The following is a 13,800-nucleotide window of genomic DNA, read 5'->3' on the forward strand; positions in this document are numbered from 1 at the left end:
AGAAGGTGTTGTATACTCCATTCCCCTATCTTGTGGCAAGGCATACATCGGCCAAACCGGCCAAAGTATTAATACACGTTTAATGGAGCATAGCAATGATTTTTCAGAGTCATCGTCCAAAAACCTGCCAGTGCGTTGTCGCACATGCGACCGCAATAGAAAATGCTCCCCTGTCTTTCAGAAAAAGACCATTCTAAACAGATCCCATAACAAGCTTACACGCGAAATAGTGGAAGCCGCTTTGATTGCTAAGCACAAGGATGACTGCGTCAGCACATCCTCAGTTTTCCTTTCGAACAAAGAAATTGCTTTTCTCTCTGATTGTGCTTGATTTTATCTTTGATTTTATTTGCACTCTTTACATGCCATCGTTTTATACATTTTGAATTACAGTCAGTCACAATGTTTAATTGTTTTGCAGTCTTAATTGTTGGCTTTCAATTTTGTTTCAACATTTGCATCTCTCTCTCTCTCTTCTCTTTTTTCATGTTTCACTTACTTTATGTCCATCTCACAAGTTTCTATGCGTGTTTATAAACAAGTTTTTATATACAAAATGTTTTCTGCGCATCCACCTCTTTTAAGCTATTGTTGCTTGTTAAGGACTGGGAATTTTTGTTGATTTTTCACGCACTTTCACTACGGCCATTATTATCATGTTATGGCGCTGTATCATGTCAATCGTGTGTTAGGCATTTAGATTTATCAATTTTTTATACTCGTGTTTGATTTTGTTGCACCGGTTTTCGCCACGTGTCTAGATTTTGTTCCTCTTGTGGGCGTTTCTCTCTGGTATATATATGACATGGTTGGCTGATTACCGAAAATAAAGTTGCAGTTCAGCGTCTCTGCGTCTTACGTGTTCCTCCGTCTTCATCCTTGACGGCTACGCGCTGCTGAAACTATAATTTACGTGTTCTATTTGTCGTGTCAGGCTACTTTATTATAAAAATGGTTTCTTTCGATAACTCCTTGCGATACGCTCCTCGATATGATGTATTCGGTGGAACCAAATCTCGCTTAATATCTGGGAGCAAAACAGTACTGCGTGCCTAAAAAACGGCCTCGAAGACAACACTCGAAGACAACACTGGTGCGTTTTCTGTGAACATTAGTGACTGTATGCCATTTTCTTTTGTTTTTTTTTTGGTCGCCAAGCGAAGGAAGCACGAAAAATTGAATAATAATATGTATTATCAGTGATAATAGTACCCCCACCCCCGAAAGCAGCTATAAGAAGCAACATGGTACGACGTCTTGAGCGCGAGCAACCCGAAGGGTGCGAATAAATTCTTTTTAGAGCGAAGGAATTATATAGGGTTACATTTTATTCTAAGCAACAAAAAATACACAAAAGAGAGAAAAACGTAGGTTACATATGAATGCATTAGGAATATCCACAACAAGAACAAACTATTTTACTCTTTTATTTTTCTTATGGCGAAAGATGCTTTAATACTCCAGAATACACGCCAGATAGAAAATTTGCATTGTGTTCTAAAATAAAGCCTTTACATCATGCAACTGGCCGTGAGATAAGAACATGAGCATTTATGCTCTTACTTGTTTTTTAAATCAAGATCCTCTTGCACAGCAATTAGTCATCGATCGGAAAACCTACTCGCACTCGTGGTTGGCGTAAACAGTTAAACAGTCCATTGCAAAATCTGATGTTCACACAGCAGGCAGCGTGTTCACCTGAATGCAGCGTCACTAAGAAATACACTAGTTCAATATATTTTTACCCAACCAGGCCTATTAAAAAAAACGTTATTAAAAACGTCACAGTACATTGCGTATGTGGTGACGACGATATTGCGCATTGACCGCTGAAAAGATCGTGGGCGTTTTAACCCCAGAACTTCCTCGAATCTCCAGCGAAATAATACCTCATGGGTAATTTCCGGTGAAATGAATGTCGCCCGAGAGCACATAACACAAAAGAGTGTGCCAAAAAAAGGATTTTGCCAAGTAACCCCTCCCCCCCCCCCCTCCCTCCGCATCCGTTCTTCCAGTTTTTGCAACGATGACAGACCAAATCATCAACAGGGGAATCTGCAGCTTTTGTTCATTAAGGGTATAATGAAACAATATGACTTCCAGACAAAAAAATTCAATCAATCAGCACTACTGAGTATTAACCACAAAATAACCACAGAGTAAAAGAAGTGCGGACCAATATTTTATTCATGAATTTCAGGAAGGTCTGTTTCCAGAAAAATGGATATATATATATATTAAACAATGCAGATATGAAACCCGGTGTAGAGTTCCTGATTTGATAAAATATTACTTTAAATAGCGATTCCAGTTCCTTACCATTCACAAACAACTCCAAGCATTAGCAATAAAGTTCGCAAATAATTAGCAAGGTGTACCCCTATTTTCCATCTTTGGTCCTTTTCTATTTTTTTTTCTATAATGCTATTATTGCAGCATTGTCCAAAAGCAAAAAATAATGTTGATGCTGAGGATGCCAGTGTGATTTTTAAGGCAATCATAATTCACTCAAAGAATTATTGGCGTACGTACAATGTAGTGAAATGAAAACATGAAATGCACTATATTTCGAGATTAAACTGAACCACTTGACAGCAATCCAACCTTGATCACCTGTGGCCAAAAATGACTTGTATCAAAACTCAAAAATTCTTGAATTTAAGTTTTTGCAAGAAGTTGAACACAATGCTGAAAATAGCTTGCAGACAAAAAATAGTGTCCTGCGTAGTTTTTAAGGCAATCATAATTGACTCGAAGAATTATCGGCGTACATACAAAGAAGTGAAATGAAAGCACGACATGCACTATATTTCGAGAATAAAATGAAGCAGTTGACAGCAATCATACCTTGATCGTCTACGGCCATAGATTAGTCGTATGAAAACTTAAAAATTATTGGATTTAAGCTTTCACGTGAACTTGAACCCACCGCTGGACACAGCTAGCAGAAAAGCTGTTTAGCCAACGGGACGCAACAAGATAGCATCGTTCATACTTAACCAGCCAAAGGACGAGACACAGGAAAGAAGAGGACAGGACAAGGCTGGACTAGCAACTGAATGTTTATTGAACAGAAGAAAACAACGAAGACTCCTTGCGAAAAGCATGCGCACAACCCAACCGGTGGAATGGCAGGAAATTGGGAAGAAGATGAAGAAGAAAATTCAAAGCCAATTCAAAGTCAAGGCCTAACTTACGACTTTTCTAATAGATCAAATTCCTTACAATGAAGGCTAACTGATGCCTTAGCCACACACTTGTCCCCTGCTTTAGCAATGTAAAATGCGTCAACCAACTCTCTACAGAGTTGATTACCATTGCTGTAAACTACACCCGTATTATTGAAATCAGGCGCACAAAGGAACGGGTCATGCTCCGACTTACACTCTCGGGATTGCACATGTAGCGCCAGATTAGAAATCGCCTTCCCTCCAAGAGAATTAAAGTGCTCCGTCAGGCGCACATTTAGACATCTGCCTTTCTGCCCGTAGTAGCACCGGCCACAATTGAGCGGAATGCGATGAACCACATTCTTTCTGCAGGTGGTGAACTTTTTCTTATGTGACACTGCACAACGAAAACTATCACGAGCTACACTGTCAAGCCCCTTTCTAACTCTGGCGCACAAGCCTCCTATCTTGTTCCTCGCTGTAAATACAACGTCAACGTCGTACCTTGCCGCCAGTTTCTTGAGTCAGTGCGAAACGCCATGGAGGTAAAGTATGGCAGCCGCCTTCTTTCGCCGTGTCGCCACACCAACATCAACCTGCCCCGTTTTGCTCTTCCTCGAACGTGTTAAAACACGTTCTGACAGACGAGCGAGACGGACAGTTGGAAAGCCTGCCGCCAACAACTTCGAAATTTGTTGTGAAAATGCATCTTCAACATGGTGATGGTAGGATTTACGTAATGCGGACTTGATGCATGCGACCGCCAACCCATCCTTTACCAACCTCGAGTGGTCCGATTCAAAGCCAAGGAGAGGCTTCCCTGACCTGGGGCTCCAACACACGTGATTGTCTTCAAAGCACAGGTCCAAATCCAGAAACTGTATATGGTGATCTTTAAGAAACTCATACGTAAAAGACAGGCTCTGGCCTTGCTCTTTGAACATTTTAACACATCTTGAAACGTCAAGGAGCCATGCGGTGCATACATGGCGAAGTTCAATACCCCCAGACCTGCAAAAATAATTGGCATTCCTGATGTAATATCGAAATGAACACCAGGCATGTACAGAAGCCACATATAAAATAATCATTTTGCCTGAAAAATGAAAGTTCTTGCATGGGGAAACTATAAAATTTCTTATGTATACTTTGCCCCAAACACACTTGTATTTGAGCATCGTCATAAACTTCCCGCGTTTGACCACTGAGATGGGAACGCTACGAGATTGGACTGATTCATCGTTCGTGAAGTAGGCCTCACTGGCAAATTAAAAACGTAATGAGCAAGAAAAATTATCAGAACCTCTTTTAGAAAATTATTGTTGCATAGCTGAGCAAGAATCTGTGTTTCCAACATAACTGTAAACTGAAAGACGAGGTGAATTACTCTCGTATCGTACGCATGCGAGAAATTGGAAGCGTAAGCAGGAACTAAAATTGTGAAGGGGCGATTTCAGTCTGCTGAACATTTTCGATATATATATATATATATATATATATGTGTGTGTGTGTGTGTTGTAAAGAAGACAAATGACAGACAGCGCTCCAGCATCGCCATCACCATCGCTTGTCTCCGGCGCCCATCTCTCTCGCTGAAGCTGTGCCCTGCTGCTGGCAATTCGATCCCGTTGTGCCCGAATTACTGGCAGTGTTGCACGTTCGACCAAACTATTAAATCCACACATTGAGGATTTCCGCTTTGTGTCCCTCAAATGACGGACGGACCGTATGCGATATTATATATATATATATATATATATATATATATATATATATATATATATATATATATATATATATATATATATATATATATAATATTCCATACGCTTCGTCCGTCGTTTGAAGGACAAAAAGCGAGCCCAGGTAACGTTATTATATATGACCAACAGCTTTAAGACTGGGGAGATAGACTAGAGGCAGCTAGCTTTCTGCTACATGCCTCGGCTTTGTCAAGCAGTCATTGTCAGAAAATTGGCTCCCGTGTGAGATTTCGCAGTGGTACATTATTGTAAAACACTATTTTATTTTAAATTGCTGCCCCAATGACTAATGGAGCTTCAGACTTCAGCCGATATTCTTCCGCACTGAAAAAAGTATTTCTTGAATATATTTACTGTGGGAGCACAGTGTGGCTTAATATGGTCGTAAGCTTAGTCTTCTATTGTATCATAGATGTGACTCTGTCTTCTCATTGCTGCTATGGTTAATTTTTAGTGTGGTGAAAATACAATTAAAACCAAAATATAACACTTTTACCTACTGTGTTTCTCTACCCTCTACATTTATCCCACTGGAATATTTACTAACGATGCGGTAGCTAGTTTTCTCTGCCTTTGGTGTCAATAACTCGTAAATGTTGGAAATTCGAGGGAATATTTTCACAAAATCAAAACCTTTTGCACTAATAGATTGAGTGTCTTAGTAGGTGTTATTAAAGAAGGAAATACGTTAAAATCTTAAGCTTCAAAATAAGCTTTTGGCTCTGCTGATCTAGTCCAGATACACAAGTGTAAAAGCCAAAATACGACAAAATGACGATGTTTTGTTGTAAACGGATATTTTTCTGTAATATCGCAGTATAGTTCTGTATTACTTTTGTGCGCGCACACAAGTATAGAAGTAAATAAGACCACGCTCAATCAAACACGGAAATGGCAGGAAAAGTGGTATGGGAAGATGTTTTGTGATGGGCGGCTTGTTGCTAGAGCGCCCCCAATACGGCGAGGGCTGCAGCACTTTTGGTCTTGCTCCTTGATGTCTCAAACCACAGACAATAAAAAAAAGAAACAAAACAAACGACGAAAGGTTTACAGAAACATTGTCACCTCAATTCGAAGCAAGCTTCTCTGACGTCACTGCTTTTTTTCGAGAAAAAGAGAGATCCCTGCTCGAGGCGTTACTTTGATGCGTAAAGAACGGATACAGAGATGATTTTTGAAACATTTCGAATAGGTAGACTTCGCTCCTACTGCTGCGCGTGGCCGCCTTTTCATTCACTCCGTTTCCTGCTGCTCCCTCACTCCCTGCTTCTCTTCTTTCTTCGCTTCCATTGCTCCTTTACACCTTCATATTATTGAAATTTGCTCGCCATCATTTGCCTTCATTTTAGTGGTAAACAGTAGTAGAGAATATGTGACCGTCATTTTTGCTACGTTCTAAATCTATTTGAAATTGATCGCTTTAGTCCCGACCTAGAGTTCAGTGTTCGCAAATCAGACACAAACTCAGATAGAATCTCAATCGCTTCATTTAAGTATTTAATAAATCTTGCAAGACCTGACAAAAAGAAAACGGAACTTTCTGCTACCTTCTCATGGCTACGTGTTGGCCTTAAATATCTACACTGAATTTGCTAATAACGTTTCGCTTTTCATGCAGTGTTTCCGTCTTCGCAAGTGAGCAACCGCGATTAATTAAAGCTACCTTGTCGCTAGGTTTCTTTCTTTTGACTAGAGACAGTCATTGTTAGTGAGAAATGGCTCTGGTTAGACCTATTGGGTTTGCGTGCGGAAATATTCATTGGCATAGCAATAATGAAGTTTGCTTGGGTCAGTTATGAGAAGCAAAATATCTGTCTTGTGTCACAAATTATAAGAAAAATGATGAAAAAAAACAACATTCTAAATCCAAAACTTTCGTATCATTTAGTGTTTTAGAATATCAGTGTTTGCGCCTGACATAACTTAGTCTGTAAAGACAGACGCCTATGAAAACTCTCTGTTTTTCTATCCACTTATTGCTACGTCTGTAGGAGCGCTTCAGGTCTTTGCTTCGTGTTTCTTCTTGACCTGTGCATAAGAGAAACACTAATTCTTGTGACGTTCAGAAATACGCGACAATTTAATTACTTATCTAGAAAAGTTTAGGAACATATATGTACCCGTTAGAGAAATAGAAGTGCCCAGAGCTAGTAAGAACAGAGATCCCCTAGAATGTCGGTAATAACATTGCCTAATAAATTCTTTAATGTTAACAATTTATTTTTTACACTACAGTGCGGAAGGACTACCACCGCACTGAACTATATGAACTTCGTGATGATCCGCAACCTAAATGCTCAGTTAAAGACGTAATGTCTTATTTGCTTTTCTGAATTATCAAACATTTTCTCTCACATATAGATAGGACAGCAAAGCCCACTTTTCCGCCTGACGTCAATAAAACTGCGCATCGCTTCCAGGCGTTCCGTTGTTTATGTCGTGCATCAAGACAATTTCTTTAACAGGGCATTAAAACCAGTGTAGTTGCCATGAAATCCCGAGGCCTGCCAACACCTTATCTCTCGTTTTGATTATGTGAGCGCAGTGGCCGTCCAACCACGGCCTGAATAGTACACCGTAAGCAAAGAGCTGTTAAACATATTTTATACGTGTGATCTGAATATTCGTATATTATTAATATTTTATTTTGGTTACCTTACTTTCATTTCCAAATGTGACAACCTATTTATTCGCCTAAAGCTATATATAGGAGCCCCACTGAAATAAATATTCAGTAGCAACTGAATCCATTTGTCTAGCAGAACTACAAGCTTGGAGTTCACGGTTACCGAACACTCCGTTTCACAACAAAAACAGTATAAACGTTTCTTCACGCGAAGTAAAACAACCTGTAATGTTCGGAGCCCGCATCGTAAGCATTTAAAATTTCATTCTCTTCATAGATTCACTACATATTTTCTGATTTTCATCAAAGGTTATGACGAATACTACACCTTCTTCCATATAAGGGAAGTTCAAATGCGCCATTTGGATATTAACAATTGAAGTGGCGTAAACAGCCACCAGAAGCTTTTTCTTTTTTTGCTGCGGAGGGAGGTGAGTAACAAGAAGGCGTTAGTAAAACCCAAAGTAAGTACATATAATAAGAGTGCTTGAAGCCCGGTTCACATTCTAGTAACAACTATATGAATGAGCAAACTTTCTAGCGTCGACTTTAGCAATCGTATATATTTTTTTCCCTTTTTATTAGCATTTACATGAATGCCGCCAAACGTGCTTGCCAGTCTAGTTTACGCTGGGTTTTAGAAGAGAGGGATTAAGAAATATCTGAATTTTATGAATTTCAAAATATGCTTCCGAGTTCATCTGCATACAGTAATCCCCATACAACATCTGCGTACTGCCACGATAAAGGATGATTTCCCTAATCCCCTTGCCCTGGGGGCACTTTATTGCAGATGTGTTTGTCTAGTCGGATGCCATGAGTTAATGCAATATCTAGGCGGAATAAGCCCAGAGATTTATCCGCGGTGAATTTCTGAACGTGATCGCGGTATCCCGAAATTTTGCAATTCTAATCGTTCTGTTTGCCACGCTGGCACATCACTTTCACCTGCAGTGAACATTGATAACTGAAGGCCATACGAAGAGGGGCAAAGTAAGCCGAAGCTCCGCATGGTGTTGCGAATAATGCATTTCTAAGTGCGCAGCTTTGTTTCACATGCGGCCAGAGCTCTCTGCGTGACTCTGCATGCATAAACACTTTCGCCATACCATCGCTTTTCCTGTAGCAGGCTCCGATGTAACACTTCCCCCCCATGCTAAAACACAATTTCTACTTCCGGGAACTGTCCCTTAGAGCAGAGTATAAAAACGTCACAGCGCCGCCACTTCTCATATTTCACGTAAATCTTCTTATTTGCGCTGCAAACAGAGATTGAGAGATGATGACAAACGAAAATAGAAACAGCCCAAATTAGATTTCTTGGGGCACCTTCAAGGAAGCATGCACTATAGCGATGAGGGTGGCAAGAAAGGAAAATGCGTATAGGGGGGTGATTTAGTTGGAAGCTGACGGAGTGTTGTAGCTGAAAACGTCCTTGTTGTGAACCTCATTCTGTCGGGAAAGTGATTTACGGATATGCAAAGCGGATAAGGTGTTTTTCCGCTTCCAGCATTGCCTTAGGTGAGATAGTTGGCCGTCGTTGTGGAAGTGCCGTTGTTTTTTAACAGTTTGCAAGACCTGTGCCCATTGAAAAAGCCAGATATTGCTATAGGTGCCCGGCTCTGAACTTCCCCTCTTTCTTGGTTAGCTCCGATAGACATCGCAGCCTTCCGCCAATTCTTCCCACTTGCCGATATAGGCGTCTTTTTTGCCGACATCGACCCATTATTGCATCACTCTCCCTTCTTAATTCTGGCTGCCTTTCCATGTATTATCCTGTACTCAATTGGCGGCGGAGCATAAAGTTGGCATTGCGCTAGCACCAAAAAGGTTACGGAGAGGCAGGAAAGAGTGCCTACCGTATATTAAGCTGTTCATCGATAATCCGTCCTATCAAGTGCACACTAGAAGTAGTAAAACTAGAAGAAAAAAAGAAAACTCGAGCTTTGTGTTGCAATGCCCTACGAATGAAGAAAGGGCCTCAAGTATGATAAATACTGGTTTCCTATTGTTTCAAAAAATATGTTTATAAATTGGTGACTTGTGTCTGTTATCAGGGAAGTATATACAGAGTTTGCGCATGAGATATCATGAGAAGTTGAATAAGATTAGAAGGGGATCTCAGCTTGCGGGAAGTAAGTTTCAGATTTTCCTTCTGAAACGGCGGCGCCGTTATCACCTTCATAACTTGGAAGAGGTATTCATTTTTCATTTAGGAGGTAGAATATAAAATACTGATTCAATATTTAGTCCCAGTGGTAAAGAATACGATACTCCTGAGATCTCTTAGCACCTGACGACCCTGCATTTTCGAATCACAGAGCAGCTCCTGCAGGTGAGAAACAGTCTCCGGGCCAGCATCTGAAATACCTAATTACCAAAGCTCAATCGCAATCCCCCACACCAGTTTTTAAAAACAAGCAAGGATAGTTCTCAAGGCTGCTCAGCAAAACGCCCGAGCTGAGAATGATCTTCCACAGCATATTTAGCATACCTTTTTTAAGAGGATGGCAGATGTATTACTGCAGAAAGAAACAAGTATAATGCAAGACCATTATTTGTGCTGCCAAGCTCTCGAAACATAACAAATGATTTTTATGTCATGATTTCGGTAACTTTACATATAAGGTATGAAGTATAATAATCGGTCACAACCAATACCCGTGTACCGTACATATCTGGTAGCTCTTTTCAAGCGTAAACACATATTTAAAAATTTGGCTTTTTATCCAAACCGTAATTTTAGTTATTTGATGTAGACCTGAAGCTGGGTTTCATTCGACGTAAAAAAATTAGGCGAAAGCATCTGCACGTCTCTGGCGCTCAGTTTCACAGTGACACCCCCTTTGTCTTCCGTGACTTTGGCTATAAGGCTTTCGTAGGCAATTAGAGGGGGCACCTACAGCTTGCATATGAGCTTGAGTGCTCATCATTCCTATCTAGCACGAAAGCATAATTATTAATGATTTATCTTTTATCTTCGATGTAAAGCGGATGGTCGCTAAGTTCGACAAGTCTAAAGCTCTTCATTGGGTGAGTCCGGCATACGCTACACTATCCTCGTAATGTTCGAACATATTAGCAATATGGGAAGCTTAATTTTGTACATTCAATTGTATACCAAATATCCTTGACACGTTTTATATCTATTGGCTCCTCTATTGCGGTAAAGCCCCGAACAAACACGTGGAGAAGGAAAAGCTTTCTTCGTCTAATCACCTCGCAAACGTTGCAATAATATTATAGATCTCATCGCAGAATCCGCCTTTTGCGCGAGGATGTGGCGCCACCATGCGGGAGCGGGCGGGAAACACATTGAGCGGCAGTGTAGCAGACGACGCGAAAGCACACCATACGAAATGGCCACGCCAACGCTGGTAGAAAGCGAAAGCTTCCCCCCTTTTTTTGCCTCGGAGCGGAAAGTAGTGACAGTGATTGCAGCATATCATGTTCACGCAGTATGGGGGAAGGTAGAGCGTTTTCACAATCCACTCATAACGCACGTACGCATATCTTCGTATTGCAAGAGCGTGTAGCGCGGGCCGTGTTCGACGTGACAGAATGAGACGCTCTCGGCCTGCAGGTTTTCGGCAGACAGGAGAGCGTGGGGGCAGAGAGAGAGAGAGGGATCTCAAAGGGCAAAGCAGCCAGGGGTTTGTTGATGCTGCAGAGCTAGGTGGAATCGTCTCCTGTGACTTTGAGCGGCGCATATGCGCGGGGTGTCTTGAGTTACCGAGCACAATGCGGTCACCGCGGCGCCGGCATGGTGCAATGGGCGTCGCTTCCTCCTCGCGTCATCTACAACCGTGCAGCTATAGGATTTCATCCACGAAGATCGGCAGAGAGTCACATATACACACCCCGTGAAAAGGGCATTGTCCCGGCCGGAATGCACACCTGCAGGAAACGCGCTGCATTTTTCTGGCAATGGATGATTCAGAGCTGTAGCCGGTTTCTGGCCTCAGGAGTCAGAACGGATGTGGTCGCAGTGGTGAAAAGGTTCTCGGGGCACAGAGAATGGTCATTCTGTTGTGAAAGGGTCTCCAACGTTCATTTCTGCCTCCGCCGCGATTTCTGCGGAATCAACAACTTGGTGACACATGTGAATCTCCTACATATCGGATGCGCATCTCGGTCAGGAACCAACTCTGTTCTACGTCCAGAGCGATCCACTCTGCAAGTGAACGAGCATGAACCCTCCAGAAGACTCGTTTATTGTGCCGGGCGGTTTCCTTGCCGTTGCAAACGGTTGGACGAAGACGACGATTATCAAGCTCCCTAACGAAGTGTATCTGATTGTGTACATTAAAGGAACAAAGTCCGGATGCTTTGGCGTGCACGAAGGCGAGCCTTTAATTAAAAAAAAAAGTACTGTGCGCCGTGCAAGTGTCAAGTGCGTCATATGCTCCGAGCGGCAAAAACACAGATACTACAGGTATGTATGCATCTAAGCGAAATAGGCATGATGAAAAGTACCTACTGGAACTTTCACCCAGGCTGTAGCGCACCAGTGATAGCTGCAATGAGGATTTCTTCGGTGCGTGATTGCTTCAGTTGCACCGGGGCCTGAAGGCGATGATTTTGTCCTTTCTTATCTTTATGTGCGAAAGGGCTAGGTAGCTTAGATATCACAGGCGGCTGTGTGCACTAGGTCGTTATATTTAGCATGTTTTATCGTGACTGCCACCTCACTAACAAAAAAAAATACGCCGTTTTAATGCACTACCGTTCGCGAGCGCCTCATGACCAGCTCAACCACTCGGCTCGCTAACGGCGGTGCATCACAACAAACACCTTTTTTTCTTCTTTTTAGTCAGGCGGCAGTCGCGATAAAACATGCTAAATATTACGGTATAGCGCACACAGCCACCTGTGATATCTGCGCTACCCGGCCCCTTCGCACATAAATAAAACAAACGACAAAATACATCGCCATCAGACGCCCCGAACAAATGCTCATTGCGGCTATCACTGGTGGGTTACAGGCTTGGTGCAAACTCCGGTAGATACTTTTCATCATGCACATTTCCTTTAGATGCATACATACCTGTAACGAAGTGTTTTTCGCACAGTCGGCTGCCAAGGTCGCCCATTCACGTCTTGACGCTTGGTTGCCCTAATCCAAGCTTCACGCCGTTGCAGGTCCCGGCTCGCCGAAGGAAACGTAACAAAACGCGTCTTGCATCCCGGCACGCCTCGATAGTGGCAGCCCTAAGCGGCACAGGTGGTTGGCATCGTTTTACCGAGGCTGTGAACGTACCGCGCCTCCAGCCCCCGTGCGTTGGCTATGAGTGCGGCGACGAGAAGCGCCGTCGACGCCTCTCAGTGTGTTTTCATCAGTCGCCGCTGGGGCTTCGCGCATGCGCATAGAACTCGCGCAAAAGGCGGATTTCAGCATGCCTTAAATTTACCTTAGACTTCATTTGCATCCTATCAGGGTAGATGGAACGAAGGGCAAGGCTGATCAAAAAAAAAAAAAAGTCTCCTCAAATAGATAAGTGGTCTTCGTAAATCACCAGTCGAGCAGGCAGTGCCTTCCGGGATCTATAGGCCGGCAGAAGGAAGGTGAATGTTTATGGTGTACAAATTTTACTCTCGACCTACAAAGCCATGTTTACGGTGCGCTTTCGCATTAAGGGCGTCTAAAATCAATACCCTGTTTTTGGGAACCGCTATTAGGATTTTGTCTCCGCTACTGATTCGCTGAGTGCTGAAAACAATGCCACAAGAACGTGCACCCACCCCCACGTCGTCTCTATCCTATTAGGATGGATGCGTCATAGACAGATGCAGATCTTACTGCACAGCGACATATTTTTTGTTAAACACCTTGGTATCAGAAGAAATAATTTGAACTCCAAAAATATTCTAGGGCCGAAAATTGCCTTTTCCTTAGGTTTACAGAAAAAAGTAGCAATAATTAGTTACAAAATAGCATATTGTAATTAAGAGGTAAACGGCAATAACAAGTGGAGACTTGTTTATAATGTGAACTATCCATGTCCCCTCCTTCATTATAGTTTCAGGAGACGGAACGATCCCCAAGTGGTCTAATTGCACCCGAAGCCCTGCAATACGTGTATCTGATATTTTAAGCTGATTTGTGTCGCTGGACACCATACACGAAAGCACATACTCGGCTCGTCAAATACTTAAAACTGCTCTTTTTGTCCCAACTAACACCCTTGTTATATTTACAAGGCAACAGTAAGCATTGTGATTTCTAATGTCAGAATAGATT

This window comes from Amblyomma maculatum, chromosome 4, assembly GCF_055883805.1.
Source record: "Amblyomma maculatum isolate TAMU_Amacu chromosome 4, ASM5588380v1, whole genome shotgun sequence".
Classification (NCBI taxonomy): Eukaryota; Metazoa; Arthropoda; class Arachnida; order Ixodida; family Ixodidae; genus Amblyomma; species Amblyomma maculatum.